Source organism: Camelus dromedarius, chromosome 12 (genome assembly GCF_036321535.1).
Source record: "Camelus dromedarius isolate mCamDro1 chromosome 12, mCamDro1.pat, whole genome shotgun sequence".
NCBI lineage: Eukaryota > Metazoa > Chordata > Mammalia > Artiodactyla > Camelidae > Camelus > Camelus dromedarius.
The window spans coordinates 14146473-14161883 of record NC_087447.1 but is presented as its reverse complement, the minus strand read 5'-3'; the positions used below and the strand labels follow the sequence as shown (position 1 = coordinate 14161883).

The window sequence follows — 15411 nt, the reverse complement described above, 5'->3', positions numbered from 1 at the left end:
CTACAGAACAGTTCTGATTAATTCTATACAGACACCACTACTGTAAGGAGATTCCAACAGCCAATTTCATGACAAGGACAAGTTACAATTACAAAGATCTCAACAGGAAAACTACCTTCAGCAAATTACAAAGCTCAGATAAGGATTCTTGATACAACATAGTTTACAAAGCCAATAGCTAAAACTGATTAACTCTTTCATCTACATTACAACTCTAAATATTAGCATCCACCCTCTCTCCAAGCGTAAAACTAGTTACCTACGATTAGGAACGGTCCCAGGTGTCCCTACTGCAAATCCAATAATATACCCCTATGTAATTTTCAGTTTTCTATGAACATAGAAGCCTCCTATCAACAGACTCTCATGTGAAGTATAGGCAGTGAAGATGAATCTAGGGAAACCACATTACCCAAGCATTCTACAGGGAACAATGAGCTAAAAAGATTCTATGGGGAAGAATGCCCTTCAAAGCAAAACATTTCAGATGCACAAACTGGACTTTAGAAAACAATCTTACCCTTAATCCACAATAAACAAAGGAAAATGCAAAATAAAATATACCCAAAAGGAGGAAGGTTGAGAGGTTTAGCTCAGTGATAGAGCATGTACTTAGCATGTAAAAGGTCCTGGGTTCAGTCCCCAGTGCCTCTCAGGGTGGAGGGATGGGGGACACCCAAAAGGGGAAAGGAAAGGAACACTGACAGTAGCTACTGCCTGCCTATATATGACACTGCTAAGCATTTTAGCCATATTTTACTTGACTGAACTGCATTACTGACATGAGATAAGTAGTCAACATTTTTACAGATGAAAAAAGGAAATAGCATTATCAGCCCTGTACCAGGCACTATCCAGTGCCTAGCTTAAGTTATCTCAATTAATTCTCACATTACAATTCCACATTGGTTATCTCCATTTCAAAACTGGGAGAAACAGGTCGAGAAATGTTAAGGTCACACAATGATTTCACCGATTTTTAGGCCCAATACCTGGAGCTGTCAAACCTATCCCTTCCAGGCTATGCTTATAAACCCATTTAAGTCAAATAATTCTTTCAAATCACAGGTTTCAAACCAATTTTAAGGACTCAAAAATCCAAGAATCAACCCTCAGTTATAGGAAGACTAATTCTCTAGGTTTTGTTCATATTTTCCTTATTTTGGAATATACCCAATATTTAATTATAACTATAAATGGAGTATAACCTTTAAAAATTGTGAATCACTATGTTGTACACCTGAAACTTACATAATACTGTAAATCAACTATAGCTCAATTAAAAACTAGCATTAAAAATTTCTTGTTTCTATTTTACTTGCTCTTTGACGATTTCATTTCTTTCTTCCTTTTTTAACGGAGGTACTGGGGATCAAACCAAGTACCTCAGCATGCACCCTACTAACTGAGCTATATACCCACCCCCACCCTCCACTCTTTGACCATTTCAGCATGCTATAGCACCTCTTAGGAAGAAGTGCACAGGTAAATACAGGATCATATTACTTACAATCAACTTTAGAATTTGTTGTAAGTTCCGCTCAAAAAGCCTTTATAGAAGGTTAATTCCTGGTTCAAATTATATTTCTGAAATACTTGAACTTCCAGGACACGTCCTGCTTCTAATTACTATCAAAAATAATCAAAAGGAATAGTTCTGAACAAAAGAATGGTTCATGTTGTTTGAAAAAGAAGTATATAAATCCTCCCTAACACTAAAACTCCCATGTGTTAGGTACTGTGAAGGTCGTAATATCTCTTTGAGACAATGGCGTTAACTGAGTAAAACTTTCAATTCATCCCATGTCCCGAGGATTAATATCAAACTCCCTTTATTACTGGAGATGAGGAAAATGGAGTTGGAGACTGGATCCAAAAAGCAAGGAGAGGAAAAGTAGACAATCAAGCATATCAAAATTCGTTATGGAGAGAGGGTATAGCTCAGTGGTAGAACGCATGCTTAGCATGCATGAAGTCCTGGCTTCAATCCCCAGTACCTCCACTTAATAAATAAATAGATAAACCTAATTCCCCCCAAAAAAAGAGTTCCAAAATTCAAATTAAAAAAAAGATCAGTTATGACCCTCGAAAAAATAAGAAAAAGTTCACCTTAAAAAGGAAGCCTTTCATGCATGAGAATACTCTGAATATCTCTGTTCACAGTGAAACAAACTGGGAGGCCTATAACCTTCAAAATGCTCTTATCCTCAAAGTATTCGTTATTAATTCTAAGCAGGCCATTAAGTGCCAGGTTTATAAACTTTATACAATATGGAATACCTGGATTATCAGTCCACCCCTCTAACAAAAACCACTCATATTTATAGCTCTGCAAAGGCAGAAACATGTGACACTTTTTCTGTACATAATCCGTATTTTGAAAATGCTGCATGTTCAAAGACTGAAATTGTGATTAGATCAGAAATTAGATATGATGCTGTTAACCGTAACTTGGTTTACTGTTACATAGTTTTTAAAGCACACTGACATGTTGGAATTTTTCAAGAGATTTGAGAATGTCAGCGGACACCCCTCTGTAATTGGCAATCCACATGAAGAGCATGAAATCTAACCAATTCAAAAGCCTTTATGGAGCTCCAAAAGAAGGCAAGATACCAAGATGAAAGAGACATTCCTGACCTCGGTATGCAGAGGAATTCTGCCACAAAAAGGAATGAAGTGCTGACACATGCTACAACATGGATGAACGTTGAAAACACCGTGCTAAGTGAAATAAGGCAGATACAAAAGGACAAATATTGTATGATCCCAGTTACATGAAATATGCAGAACAGGCAAAATGACAAAGACAGTAGACTAGAGGTTAAGAGGGGCTAGGAAGAGAGGGGAATGGATAGTTATTACCTACTGGTTAGAGTTTGTTTCAGGTGAAGAAAACATCTTGGAAGTAGACAATGGTGATGACTGCAAAACACTGTGAATATACTTAATACCACTGAATTGTACTCTTAAAAATGGACACTCAAAAATAATTAAGATGATAAAATTTAGGTTATGTGTTTTTTTAATGCATAAAAAATGGTTAAAATGAGAGACTGTTATATTTTACCACAATTTCAAAAAATTAATAATATACCCGAACTATTGAATTGTATGGTACATGAATTGTATCTCAATAAAGCTGTTTAAAAAAAAAGCTGGGGGGCAGAAGAAACAGAGCAATTTGTTGAAGTACCAAAAGCCCTGAGCAGAGGAGCCTATGCTCCTACTTCAGTTTCTTTACCGCAGAGCCTCTAGGTGACAGCTCTTCTCTTTCCCTTTCCAAAGCACACCACCACCACCTTATAACCTCCCACTTCCTTATTAAGTCTGGCCTCACAGGAAAATTAAGTTAAAGAAGCTGCAGTAGCAGTCACAGGAAGGGGCATGGAATTCAGGACTCACACTATGTTTAGCAGCAGAGCCCAAACCTTTCCTTAAAAAAAAAAAAAATCACACAATAGATGTACAATAAATGTTAAGTCTCTGCCATTCCTTTCCTCTTCTTGCAGCCCAGCATGTTGAAAAGTGTGACTTCTCTGCTCCTGTACTGGGATATCCACTGGCCTACCTCACATGTGCTAGAGCTGTTAAACACAGAGCATCAGTTAAAATGTGCCTATTACTTATTATCAAATCTTAAAATCACATCATAAATCCTAACTAGCATAAGCCTATTTTAGTAAAATAATAAACATTTCTATAGTATATAGAAAGGATAAGATAAAGACCAAATATTAATCACCTTTGACAGGTAAGCGTACAGGTGAGAAATGTTTTGGTTTGTCTGTGTTTTTTATAATGAATCTGTTAATTTCCGTAGTAAGAAAAATAACTGGAAATCTTTAGAAAAATAATTCATTCTGGCTCAAAATTTCACTGTCTCTTATACCACAGGCACTTTTACACATTACTGCAATGAAGCTGGATTAACACCATGTGAAACAGACACCATTGCCTCCATTCTGCAGGAAAGAATAAACTGAGGCTCAAAACAGTGACTTGGTCAAAGCTGCACAGCTAGTAACAGAGCAAGGATTACAATCTAGACTTTCCAACTTCAAGCCTGCGGCCCTTTCCATTCCATCACTTCTTAAAGGGCAATTTGCATTATTGCTCATGACATATTGTTTGTTTAAAAAAATCTGTGCTGGGACTGTTCTAAGATCACTTGCTATACAATCTTGGGCAAGTAAGTGGCTTAACTTCTGGAAGCCTCAGTTTCCTCATCTGAAAAGTGAAGATGTTGGAAAAGATATTCTTTTTCTAACAACCCCGCCAGCTTATGGATTTTAAGTCTAGATACCATCTGAGGAGAAGAAAACCCTGTGGGCAAGAATGAATGGTTGGAAAGAAGCTGAGTCTTAAACTTTCGGCCAAAGGCCATTCTTAATGGAAACAGGTGGTGGACAGTCAAGAGGAAAGAACCACTGGGGAAACCACAAACTTCCTGGTTAAAGCAACAGCTGAAAAGCTCCGAGTTTGCTTTACTAACAGCAATACTTCAGTCTTGGCTAATTCATGATCAAAAGCCGCATACTGTGAGTAAAGCTAAAAAAATACAAAAACTGGCATGGGGTAAGGGAGAGATCTGTAGCAATAATTTATGCCTAGTAATTCGATGATTTTCCAAGTGAACTCAGTAATGTTCCAACAGAAAGAACCCTCAGTGATTCTCAGGGACGACTCTTCCACAACAAGAATTTAAGGAGAAACTGAAACTTGCATTCCACTCTGAGATGCCACACTTTTGGAAAAGAGCCGACCCAACACTTGTGGAAAAGGTGAAAGAAAGTAATTAAAGCCTTTCCAATCCACAGAAAATCAAAAAAAGCGAAAAAAACTTTAAAGGGTGAAGTTCCTGTAAAGGATTTATCAGGTATCTGTAACCCCTTACACTACAGACATCATACAGCTTTCTAAAACGGTTTTTACACAGCTTTTTACGCTATGATAATAAGAGTACAACATTAACTTTGCTGGCGAGGAAAAGAGTCCATTTTGCTAAAACAGGCTCCAATCAAAATCTCACCACCCTTCCCCTCAACTACGAGGATGAGCCTAAACCAAGGAGAAGCTGCTTAAAGCCCGTGCAACAGTCTTAGAGAATTAAAACAACATTCTGCCCCGAGGACCACAACCAACACAGTAAAGGCTTTAAATCCAAAACCAGATAGCGAAGAAAGCTCCTCACCGTGCTCCCGGGTGCGAGATTCCAGCCCCGCTACTAGGCCACGACTGGGTGAGCACCTGACGTGGGGGGAGGGCGAGCCAAGGCCCTAGCGGATCTGGGGCGAGGAACGGGGGGCTCTCAGGCTCCTGAGGAGAAGCGCTGTTCTCCAGAGGCGGGGGTCCTGAGGACCCCCCACCGGTAAACACCAATAACACGTGGGGCGACAGGAGCAGAGAAGGGGTGTACCGGGCTGGCAGCCTGGGTCTGGCACCCCGGCCGGAAAAAGGAGGACGAAGCTACCCTGGGCCTAGAACGGAGCCCTCTGGACCCCGAGGGTGGAGGCAAAGGGCGCGGGGACAGGAGACAAGGCCACGAGGAGGGCGGGTCTCCCTGGGCGCGGGGGCACGCGCCGGGCAAGCGCGGAGAGACCCGGGGAGCGGAGGACCCCGACACACGGGAGGAAATCGCAGACCTGCCTCCGGGGAGCGGGTAACGAAGAGCGGCCGCGCCCGGAGGGCCCTGTGACCCGCGGCCGCCCGGGCAAGACCCGCCCCGCGGCGCCACCCTCTTGCCCCTTTCCCTCCCTCGCTCGCTCCCTCCCTCCTACCCGCGGCCCGCTATCCCGCGGCCGCCGCACTCACCAGCGGCTGCACCTGAGCCCGCCGCTGCCTCAGCTGCTGCCTGCGCCTTCGCAGCCGCCGCCGCCGCCGCCTCGCTGCTGAGGCCGAGTCCCGGGGGAGCCTCCGCGTCCCGCCGCCGCTGCCGCTGCCGCTGCCGCCAGAGCAGAACACCCCAAAATGGCGGCACTTCCGGCACCTACCACCGGCGGGGAGGGCCGAGAAGAAGGGGGAGGGCAGCGAGGGGAACGTACCACCGCGGTGCCGGCCGCAGCGCGGATCCGAGCGGTGCGCCGCGCAAGGGCGGGCCGAGCGCCCGGCGCTGCAGCGCCCCCTCGGGCTGGGGAGTGGAGAAGCAGGCGCGCCGGAATCCCCAGAGCTTCGGGCGGAACCCTCAGCCCAAGGAGCTGCAGGGGCACATCTCTTTGTCTCGGAGCTCTGCTGGAGAAAAGGGTGGGAAGACCCCGGCCTGAGAACCTGAAGTTCTCGACTCTGTATCCCACACCCGCAGGAGTTCTGGGTGAACTGGTGGGCAAGGACTTCACTTGGCCCTGAATATGCGCATAATAAAATATTTGATGAATGAATGAATGAATGGGATGGGTCTTTGGCCAGCGCTGGGCACATGACACTTCTCCTTTCTACCCCAGCAGACAAACAACAGGATCCAGGCCTTCCTTCTCAGCTGAAATATGGAATGTGAGCGTACTGCAAGCTTTCAGAGTTAGGGGAATGCTTTCTAGCAGAATGATCGGCTGTGTGAATGTACGACCTTATAAAAATCCTTGCAGCGCCAAGAAGCTCAGAAGGCTCATAAGAGACTGATTTTCCAGCCCTAAACTGCTTCTCCCAGAAAAAAAAAAAAAAATCAATAACTCAGGTTAGGTCCCTGAAGACCTCCTCCCCAGGAATCTCAGGATCCAGGTAAAATGCAAACAGTACAATTGTTTGTTTGTTTAAAAGGTCAACGTCATTTATTCTACACCATGTGGGACAATGAAATGCAGACAGAGAAAGAAAACTTAGTTCTTGTACATTTTGGCCCCAGCAACATGCAAATAACTCATGGGTTTGCAAATGATTTCTCTGTAACATCTGACTTCCCAGAGCGAATAATTCTTATACCCACAAATACTGATTATACCCTACCTTACCACAAAAAATAAGTGGACTCCCAGGCAGAAGCCTCAAGGGTTTTCCCATGTGTTGGAAGCACTTTTTTCCCTTTGTGGGGAGCTGGGGAAACTAACAACAGTGTTTCTAGTTCCATATAGATCGGAACAATTAGCCCCTAAATTGTACACAATCGTATTCCTTAATTGTAATGTGTAGTTTATCATTTTATATACATTTATAATGCTGATATATGATCTTGTTCTTGTTTATAGTTTTATGTGTAATTTACTGAAAACATATTTATAGACCATTATAGTTTACACGATATTGTCACATACATTACCACAAGTAATTTTATATTAGTCTCCCAGCTGCCATAGACTGTAAAATCTTTTAAGCAGAGAATCTGTCCCATTCTTCTGTGTGCCATAGGATCATCCAGATATCCCTGTGGTTCACCTCCTCACCTCCTTCAGGTCTTGACTTAAATGTCACCTTCTCAATTGGGCTTTCTCTGACCACTCTATTTAAAATTACACACACGTACACCCATGTTTCCAATCCCCTCTTCCTTCTTTCCATTTATGCAAAGCACTTATCATCTGATTTTACTTATTTCATTTGTAGTCTTCCCACACCAGAAGGTAAACTCTATGGGGATAGGGATATTGTCTGTTTTATATCCTCAGAGCCTAGAGTAACACCATGTAGAAGCTCAATAGACGCTGGGGTTTTTTTATTTGACTTACATGTGTTGTGAAATAATTACCGCAACAAGTTTAATTAAAATCCATCATCTCATATTGATACAAAAAAAAGGAAAAAAAAGTTTTTACCTTGTGATAAGAACTCAAGATCTACTCTTAACGACTTTCAAATATACCATACAGCATGTTAACTAGAGCCATCATATTGTACATTGCATCCCCAGTACTTATTTATCTTATGGCTGAAGTTTGTACCTTTTGACCACCTTCATCCAATCCCTCTCACCCATCAATAAATATGGTTCAATTCATGAATAGGCATATCTAAGTACTGGGTATGAAATAAGAGGATGAATTGTTTAGCCTTCAGAAGCTTTCTGAAACCTGCCATGAGCTATATAAGAGGGGAGACCACACCTGCCTTGCTATCCTCTTGTCTCTCCAGTGCTTTTCACAGTGTCTAACTCAACAGATATATTCTTTTTAAATATTTTTATTAAGTACCTTTTACCAGTCTCAATCTCACTTTAAGATTATTTATTGATTCATTTGTTTTCATGGAGGTACGGGGGATTGAACCCAGAACCTCATGCACGCTAGACATGCATGCACTCTACCACTGAGCTATACTATCCCCTCTCAACAGATATTTCTTGAAGGGCAACCAGAAACTTTCCCTATTTTATCTTCCTCTTAACATAGGGTCACTTCTTGCAGGGCACTGCTGTCACTCTTGCAACTAGCTACCGAGGAAGGCCACAGTCCATTTCTCCAAAATGGAGTGGAGGAACAATTACATGATAAACATAGATTCTTCTAACTTCGAAGGGCTTCCCAGCATGGACAAAACACTAGTCCAAATACAAAAGAGCTGATGTGAGATGCAGACAAGTATGAAAAGCTCCCTGTTTCATTTTTTTGCCTTCTAAATTAAGGTTTTTTGGTTTTTTTTTTTTTTTTTTTTTTTTTTTAGTCTTAATAAGAATGCAAGGAAACAAGCCTCCTCCAAGTACCGGTGGAAATAAAATTCAGATAATCTGTCTGGAGGAATCTGAGAATTTACATACGTTTCTAGGAGCTTTTTTTTTTTCCTTCGGTGGAGGTACTGGGGATTGAAGCCAGGACCTCATGCACTATTTCCTTCCCCCAGGAGCTTTTCTTAAGGAAATAATCAGGATAAGCACAGAGATGTACTGATGTATTATGAATCATAACATTGTTGAAATAGTATAAAATTTGGTAAGATTGATGCAGTATGATATATCCATAGCCTAGAATATCATACATATTTTCAAATAATGATGCAGAAAAATATTTAATTGTGGGAAAATGTTCATGATACATGCTTAGTGAATAAAGCAGGTAACAAATTAATAGGTACAATATGATCCCACTTTTGTTAGACAGCGTTTATTGAGAGGGACAAAACTCAAAAAGATTTATTAGAATATTAAGAGTGCATCTTTACCACCACTTGGTATTATCACTCCTTTTAATTTTAATGGTTGGTGATCTCTGTGTTCTGTCTGAGAAATCTTTGTTTACCCAGGTCATGAAAATTTTCTCCTTTATTGTTTTAATCTTTCACATTTAGATCTATGATCCATCTCTAATTTTTGTGTATGGGGTGAGATACGGGTCAAGTTTCTATTCTTTTCTTTTTCTTTCATGTGGATATCCAGTTGATTCAGCACCATTTGAAAAGACCATCTTTTCCCTACTGAGATTTGCAGTGAATCCCTTTTTTTTGAACTCTCATATATTGTTGATAGGAATGAAAATGATCCAACCACTTTAGGAATCTGTTTGACTTTATTTACTAAAGTCAAAGAGCTAAATCGACTTATACCCTGTGATGCAGCAATTCTATTCCCAACTCAAGTGAATATTTATTTCCACCAAAAAAAAAAAAAAGTCTGTAGTACTTCCATTAATAATAGCCCAAACTGGAAATGATAGATAAATAAATTATGGAATATACTTATAAGTGACTATAAGTGAATATACATAGCAGTGAAAAGGAACAAACTGCAACTGTATATAATAATTTGGATGAATTGCACAGACATAATATTGAGCAAAACAAGTCATTAAAAAAGAGTATATACTGTATAAGTCTATTCAACTGAAGTTTGAGAACAGGCAAAAATAATAAGGAAAGTCAGAATAGAGGTTGCCTCTGCTAGGGAGACGGCACTGACTATTGACTGCAGGGAGCACAAGGGAGCTTTCTAGAGTACTGAAATGTTTTATATCTTATTCTGGGCGGAGGTCATATGGGTGTCTAGATATGTAAAATTTATCAAGCCATACACTTAAAATTTGTGCTGTTCTATGGCCAGGGAGAATAACAACAAACAACCCACCAGATAAATGGGCAAAAGAAATTAACGCAGTTCATCTGAAGAATACAAATGGCCAATAAACATAAGATGTTCAAACTTAACTCACAAATAATTAAAGACACTCTAATTAAAACAATGTGGACTTTTTTTTACTGTCAGAATGGGAAATAAATTAATTAAATTTAAAAAGTTGATAAATTTGTGAGAAACAGGCATTCAGTGTATAGATATAGCCATATGAGAGGAAAATTTAACAGTAGTCATTAAAATTAGAATATAAAGTCTCACATCTATTTATATAAAGTTCTAGAACATATTAATTAATCTGTGATGGATCAGTAGTTGCCAGGGAATGAGGCAAGGGAATAAGAGGTGTGGGAAGAAGGGACATGAGAAAATTTTAGGGTGTTCCATTGTTCCAATGTTCCATTGTTTTCATTGTGGTCATGATTTGATAAGTGTATACACATGTCAAAGTGTATACTTTAAATTCATGTAGTTTAGTGAATATCAGTTATACTCAACAAAGCTGTGAAAAACTCCCCATGACCCTCTTTAAAAGATGCTCATATCCTTTAATGTAGATAGTGTGTTTCTAGAAATGTTTCCTTCAGAAACACAAGTGGGTAAAGCACATCCAAGGGCATTTTCTGCAGCATTCTTTGATTCAGCCGACTAGAATTGATTGAATGCCAAGAATGTCAGACACTGGGCTGGACATATAAGGTTACAGGTATGAATAAGATAGAGTCTCTGCCCTCGTGGAACTAATTCTATTTGTTACTGGTTAGGAAAAAAAAAAAGTTAACCCAGTTGAGTTCCCTATCCACCAACAGGGAAACAATTAAAGAAATGATGTTATAATTAAATATTGGCATATCAAAAGCTATTAGACAAAAAGGTTTGTGTGTGTACATATATTTTATATATATATTCAATTCTTCTGTTTTTAACAACTAAGGGAAGAGAGGTAGTTCCTCGTAGGAGGCAGATATGCGGATATGTGGGCCTGGGAAAAAATGGTGAGAGACAAAAAATCCTGGTAGCATTTGAGTCCCTGGTTCCCCTGGTGTCTGATGCCATTTGTCCACTTGCCCCCCCCTTTTTTTTTTTTAATGATATCTCCTTTATCTTTGACATCCAGTTGCCCTTTCTGAGGTTTGTTATACGAGTCAATAAATCATCCTTTTTGCCCAAGCTCATTAAGAGTTGGGTATCACAACCCAAGTGTCAATCGATGGATGAATGGACAAACAAAATGTGATATAATCTTATAATGGAATACTATTCAGCATTAAAAAGGAAGGGAATTCTGACATACACTGCAACATGGATGAACCTTTAGGACATTATGTGCTAAGTGAAATAAGCCAGTCACAAAAAGAGAAATATTACATAATTCCACTAATATGAGGTACATAGTGTCAAATTCATAGAAACAGAAAGTAGAATGGTAGTTTCCAGGAGCTGAGGGGAGAGGGCAATGGGGATTTACTGTTTAATTGGTACAGAATTTCAGTTTTGCAAGATGTAAAAAGTTCTAGAGATGGATGGTGATGATGGTTGTGCAACAATGTGAATGTACTTAATGCCAATGAACTCTACACTTAGAAATGGTTAAAACGGCATATTTTATAGTATTTATAGATTGCTATAACAAAAAAAAAGAGTTGGACTTCACATTGCAACTGATTAATACACATTTGTTATGATAGGTTAAGCTGCTGTAACAATTAAACCTAAAATAAATAGCTGAAACAAAACAGAATTTAATTTCTCTCTCCTTTAACAGATTAGGGTAGATGTTCCCAGTTACTACTCTAAATAATTTTTTGTGACGCAGATTAATGGGGACTCTCTGCCATCTATAATTTGTTCCTGCTGAAATGATTCTAGCCAACATAAAACATCATCACCATTCCATCCCACAAGAAGAGAAAAAGGGTATAGAAGAGATTGGAGAATTTATGGACCAGGCCCACTGGTCCTCATGCTTGCATACATCACTTTGGCTCCCATTCCATTGGAGATAACTGAGTCCTGTACCACCTCATTCCAAGGGGCATTGAATATATGGCTGCTCAGATATTGTAAAAGAAGTGGCTAAAGAATTTTGGTGGACAGTTTCTAAAAAGAAACAAAAAAATCCCTGGGGGAATATGCATCTAATTCTAATAGTGGTTTTCTTGGAGGTGAGATTACAGGAGACATTCACTTTTTACACTGTACAGTTTTGAAGTGCTTGCATTTTTATTGCAAGAATGTGTTACTATTTTAAGCAGAAACTAAAAAGGAAAGCCAGGGTGGAGAGAATAATAATAAATTTGACTATATAAAAAGTGAAACCACTTACTAATACAGTCTTAATTGATGAAAACAGAAACCAACCTAAATTTTCATCACAGGAGAATGGTTAAATAAATGATGGTATAATCATACAATGGATTATTAGAGAGCAGTAAAAATTAATGAGCAATACCTGCACACAACAATGTGGTTGAATCTTTAATGAAAAAGTCATAAAAGATTATTTGCTGTATTTATCATTTTTATTAATCACACATTTGTGTGGTAAAAACCATACTGCTTTTAACTTCCATTTTGAAAATATTTTTAAAAGGAGGCAGAAGAGCATAATGAACTCTCATAGAACATCAATCCGATTCAACAATGATTAATATTTTGCCATATTTGTCTAATCTGGCTTTTATTTCTTTGTACAGTATTTTGATGCAAATCCCATATATGTCATTTATTTCTACATACTTCTGTAAGCATGTAGTAAGTAAATTTAGACATTTCTCACATAGCGACAAGCCACAACCACATTAACAAAATTAACAATAATTCTTTGGTATTATCTCAGTCCGTAATCAAACGTCTCCAGTTATTTCAAAACATCACTTTTCAAAGCTGGTTCATTTGAATCAGGATCCAAACAGTTCACATGTTTACTTCTGTTTGTCTTGTCTCTAGGATTCCTAACCTGAGGCAGCTGCTCTCTCATTCTTTTTTTTTTTTTTTTTTTCTTTCATGTTTTTGACTTGTTGCAGAAACTGAGTCAGTTATTCCTGAAATGCTGCTGAAAAACGTGTTACAGCTCGGTGTTACAGCTCAGTTGTGACAGCAACCCAGATCTGGCCGAAACACCAAGCAGCACTCGCAGAGTTGGAGAACTCAGGTTTATTAAGCCAGCCAACAGGCGGAGAGGAGTTAACACTTCAAGCTCTGGACCCGGCTTGTAGGTTTACATAGGCCTTTTATAGGCTGCCAGTTTTACACTTTGCAACATCATGTGCAAATAAAGTACAACAGAAGTTGACTAACCAGGAACAAACTTTGTAGAAATAGACCAATCAGGAGTGAGAGAAATAGCCAATCAGGAGTGAGCTCCATGCAAATGAAGTACTAAAATGGACCAATCAGAAGTTAGGGAAGTGGACCAATCAGAAACGAGAATAATAACCAATCAGGAGTGAAGGAAATAACCAATCAGAAATGAGCTCAGGGAACCAATAGAATTTTAGGTGTAAGTTAGCCGCTTTAGAGGCAGAAAGTGAGATAGAGCCTTTGGGCCAGGGAACCGGACGGTGCTGGGAGGAGACCAGCGGACCTGCCTAGGGGTCCTGCCGGTATTTTTATGGGGCTTCCCGCCTCAGTAGAACCTCCCACATTCTGGATTTGTCTGTTGCTCCACCATGATGACATTTAACTTACCCCTCTATTGCCTGTATCTCCTATAAATGAAAGTTAGCTCTTCAGACCTGGTTAAATTCAGGTTTGATTTGTTGAGGTTGGTGCTGTGAGCATTACACTGCATCACATTTGGGAGTCTGTGATGTTGGGTTGTCCTGCTTTCAGAAATACGGATTTTGTGGCCTCAGCCTGATCCCTTCATGGTGAAATTCATGTCATATCCTTATCTAAGGCTTTTATACATTGATGACCCAATGGACTGGATGAATTATTTCACTAGGGATTCCAAAATGCTGTGTTTCTAATTCTGTCATTCTATCCATATTTATTGGCTGAAATGCAAAATACTGAGTTTCTAATTTTATTATTCCTTCCACATTTATTAACAGGAAGTCTGCTGTAAAGAACTTTCCCTCACAAGCTGGAGGAATTTGGTTACTCCACAGTACAGTTCATATAGAAAAGGCAAGAGAGGACAGATATCTTCATTGATACTGTTCACTGATATACACCAAGTGCTAGCATATTGTCTGGAGTATACAGGACACTCATTTATTATTTTTAATTGAGTAGAAATCCATATATTGGAATACTGTGTTGTTCCTCTTTGAAAAGAATAATTGTACATTTACCTATACTGACATGGTATAATACTTATAAATAATGTTGAGTGAAAAAGCAGGTTATAGAACAGTAAATAGAGAATAGTCAATTTTTATAAAATACGTATTTTTTAAATGTATCAAAAAATAGGATGAACATGATAAAACAAACAATAAAATGTTAATTGTAGAATTTAGATGGTGGTTACATGGGATTTCCCTGTTCAATTTATTCAGGTTTTCAGGTTTTCATTTTATTATGAAAATGTTCATCGTGAAATGTTGAAAGAATATTTATAAAATATTTTTATAAAATGTTTATAAAAATCTGTATTTCTGAAGAGTGGGCTTGGGGTTTAGGATGGAACTTTTCAGGTTATACACCTCATATAAAGCAAAAATTGTAAAATATCCTTTGACGCAGTAATTCCACTTTTAGGAACCTATCCTAATATAGGAATTCTAAATATAGAAAAAATTTTAATGATGGAAATACTTTCTAATAAAAATTCGGAAATATCCTGAATGTCTAATAATACAACAATCACATTGTGGCATAGTAATTAGGTTTATTATAAATGATAAAGACAATAATAATAATACAGAAAGTGCTTATGGCACATTTAAAAAAAATTGTGATACAGAAGTTTACTAACATGAGTACAATTTTTTTAAGTGGTGCACATAAACCACACAGTACTATCATATGAACCCAAAATTCCACTCTTAGATAAATATCCAAGAGAAATGAAAACATATGTTGGAGGAGGATATAGCTCAATGGTAGAGCGTGAGCTTAGCATGCTTGAGGTCCTAGGTTCAATCCCCAGTACTTCTGTTAAAATAAAAACAAATAAATCTAACTTACCTCCCCCTAAAATGGAAAACATTATGTCTACACAAAAACTTGTATACGAATGTTCACACAGACATTATTCAAAATAGCCAAAAAGCGGAAACAACCCAAGTCTATCAATTGATAAATGGAGAAATAAAATGTGGTCTATCCATATTATGGGATATTATTTGGTAATAAAAAGAAAGAGTACTGATACATGCTATAACATGGATGAACCTTGTAAACATTATGCTAATTTAAAGAAGCCAGACTGAAAGGATATAGTATGATTCCATTTATTTGAAATGATCAGAACA

The 15411-nt window shown here is 38.8% G+C and overlaps 1 protein-coding gene across 10 annotated transcripts in view; it reads right to left on the bottom strand.

Moving 5' to 3' along the window:
* The window catches only part of CELF1 (CUGBP Elav-like family member 1), a 64093-nt gene extending 58126 nt beyond the window's left edge, over positions 1-5967 (bottom strand). For 4 of the 10 annotated variants that reach the window (XM_064492330.1, XM_031459601.2, XM_031459604.2 and 1 more), the window contains exon 1: positions 5815-5963. The gene's annotated coding sequence lies outside the window, so the exon portion shown is untranslated. Of the gene's footprint in view, positions 1-5194; positions 5216-5814 lie in introns of those variants that run through there. The other 6 variants (XM_064492331.1, XM_031459607.2, XM_064492333.1 and 3 more) reach the window with 3 other exon arrangements.
* Positions 5968-15411: the final 9444 nt, after the last annotated feature.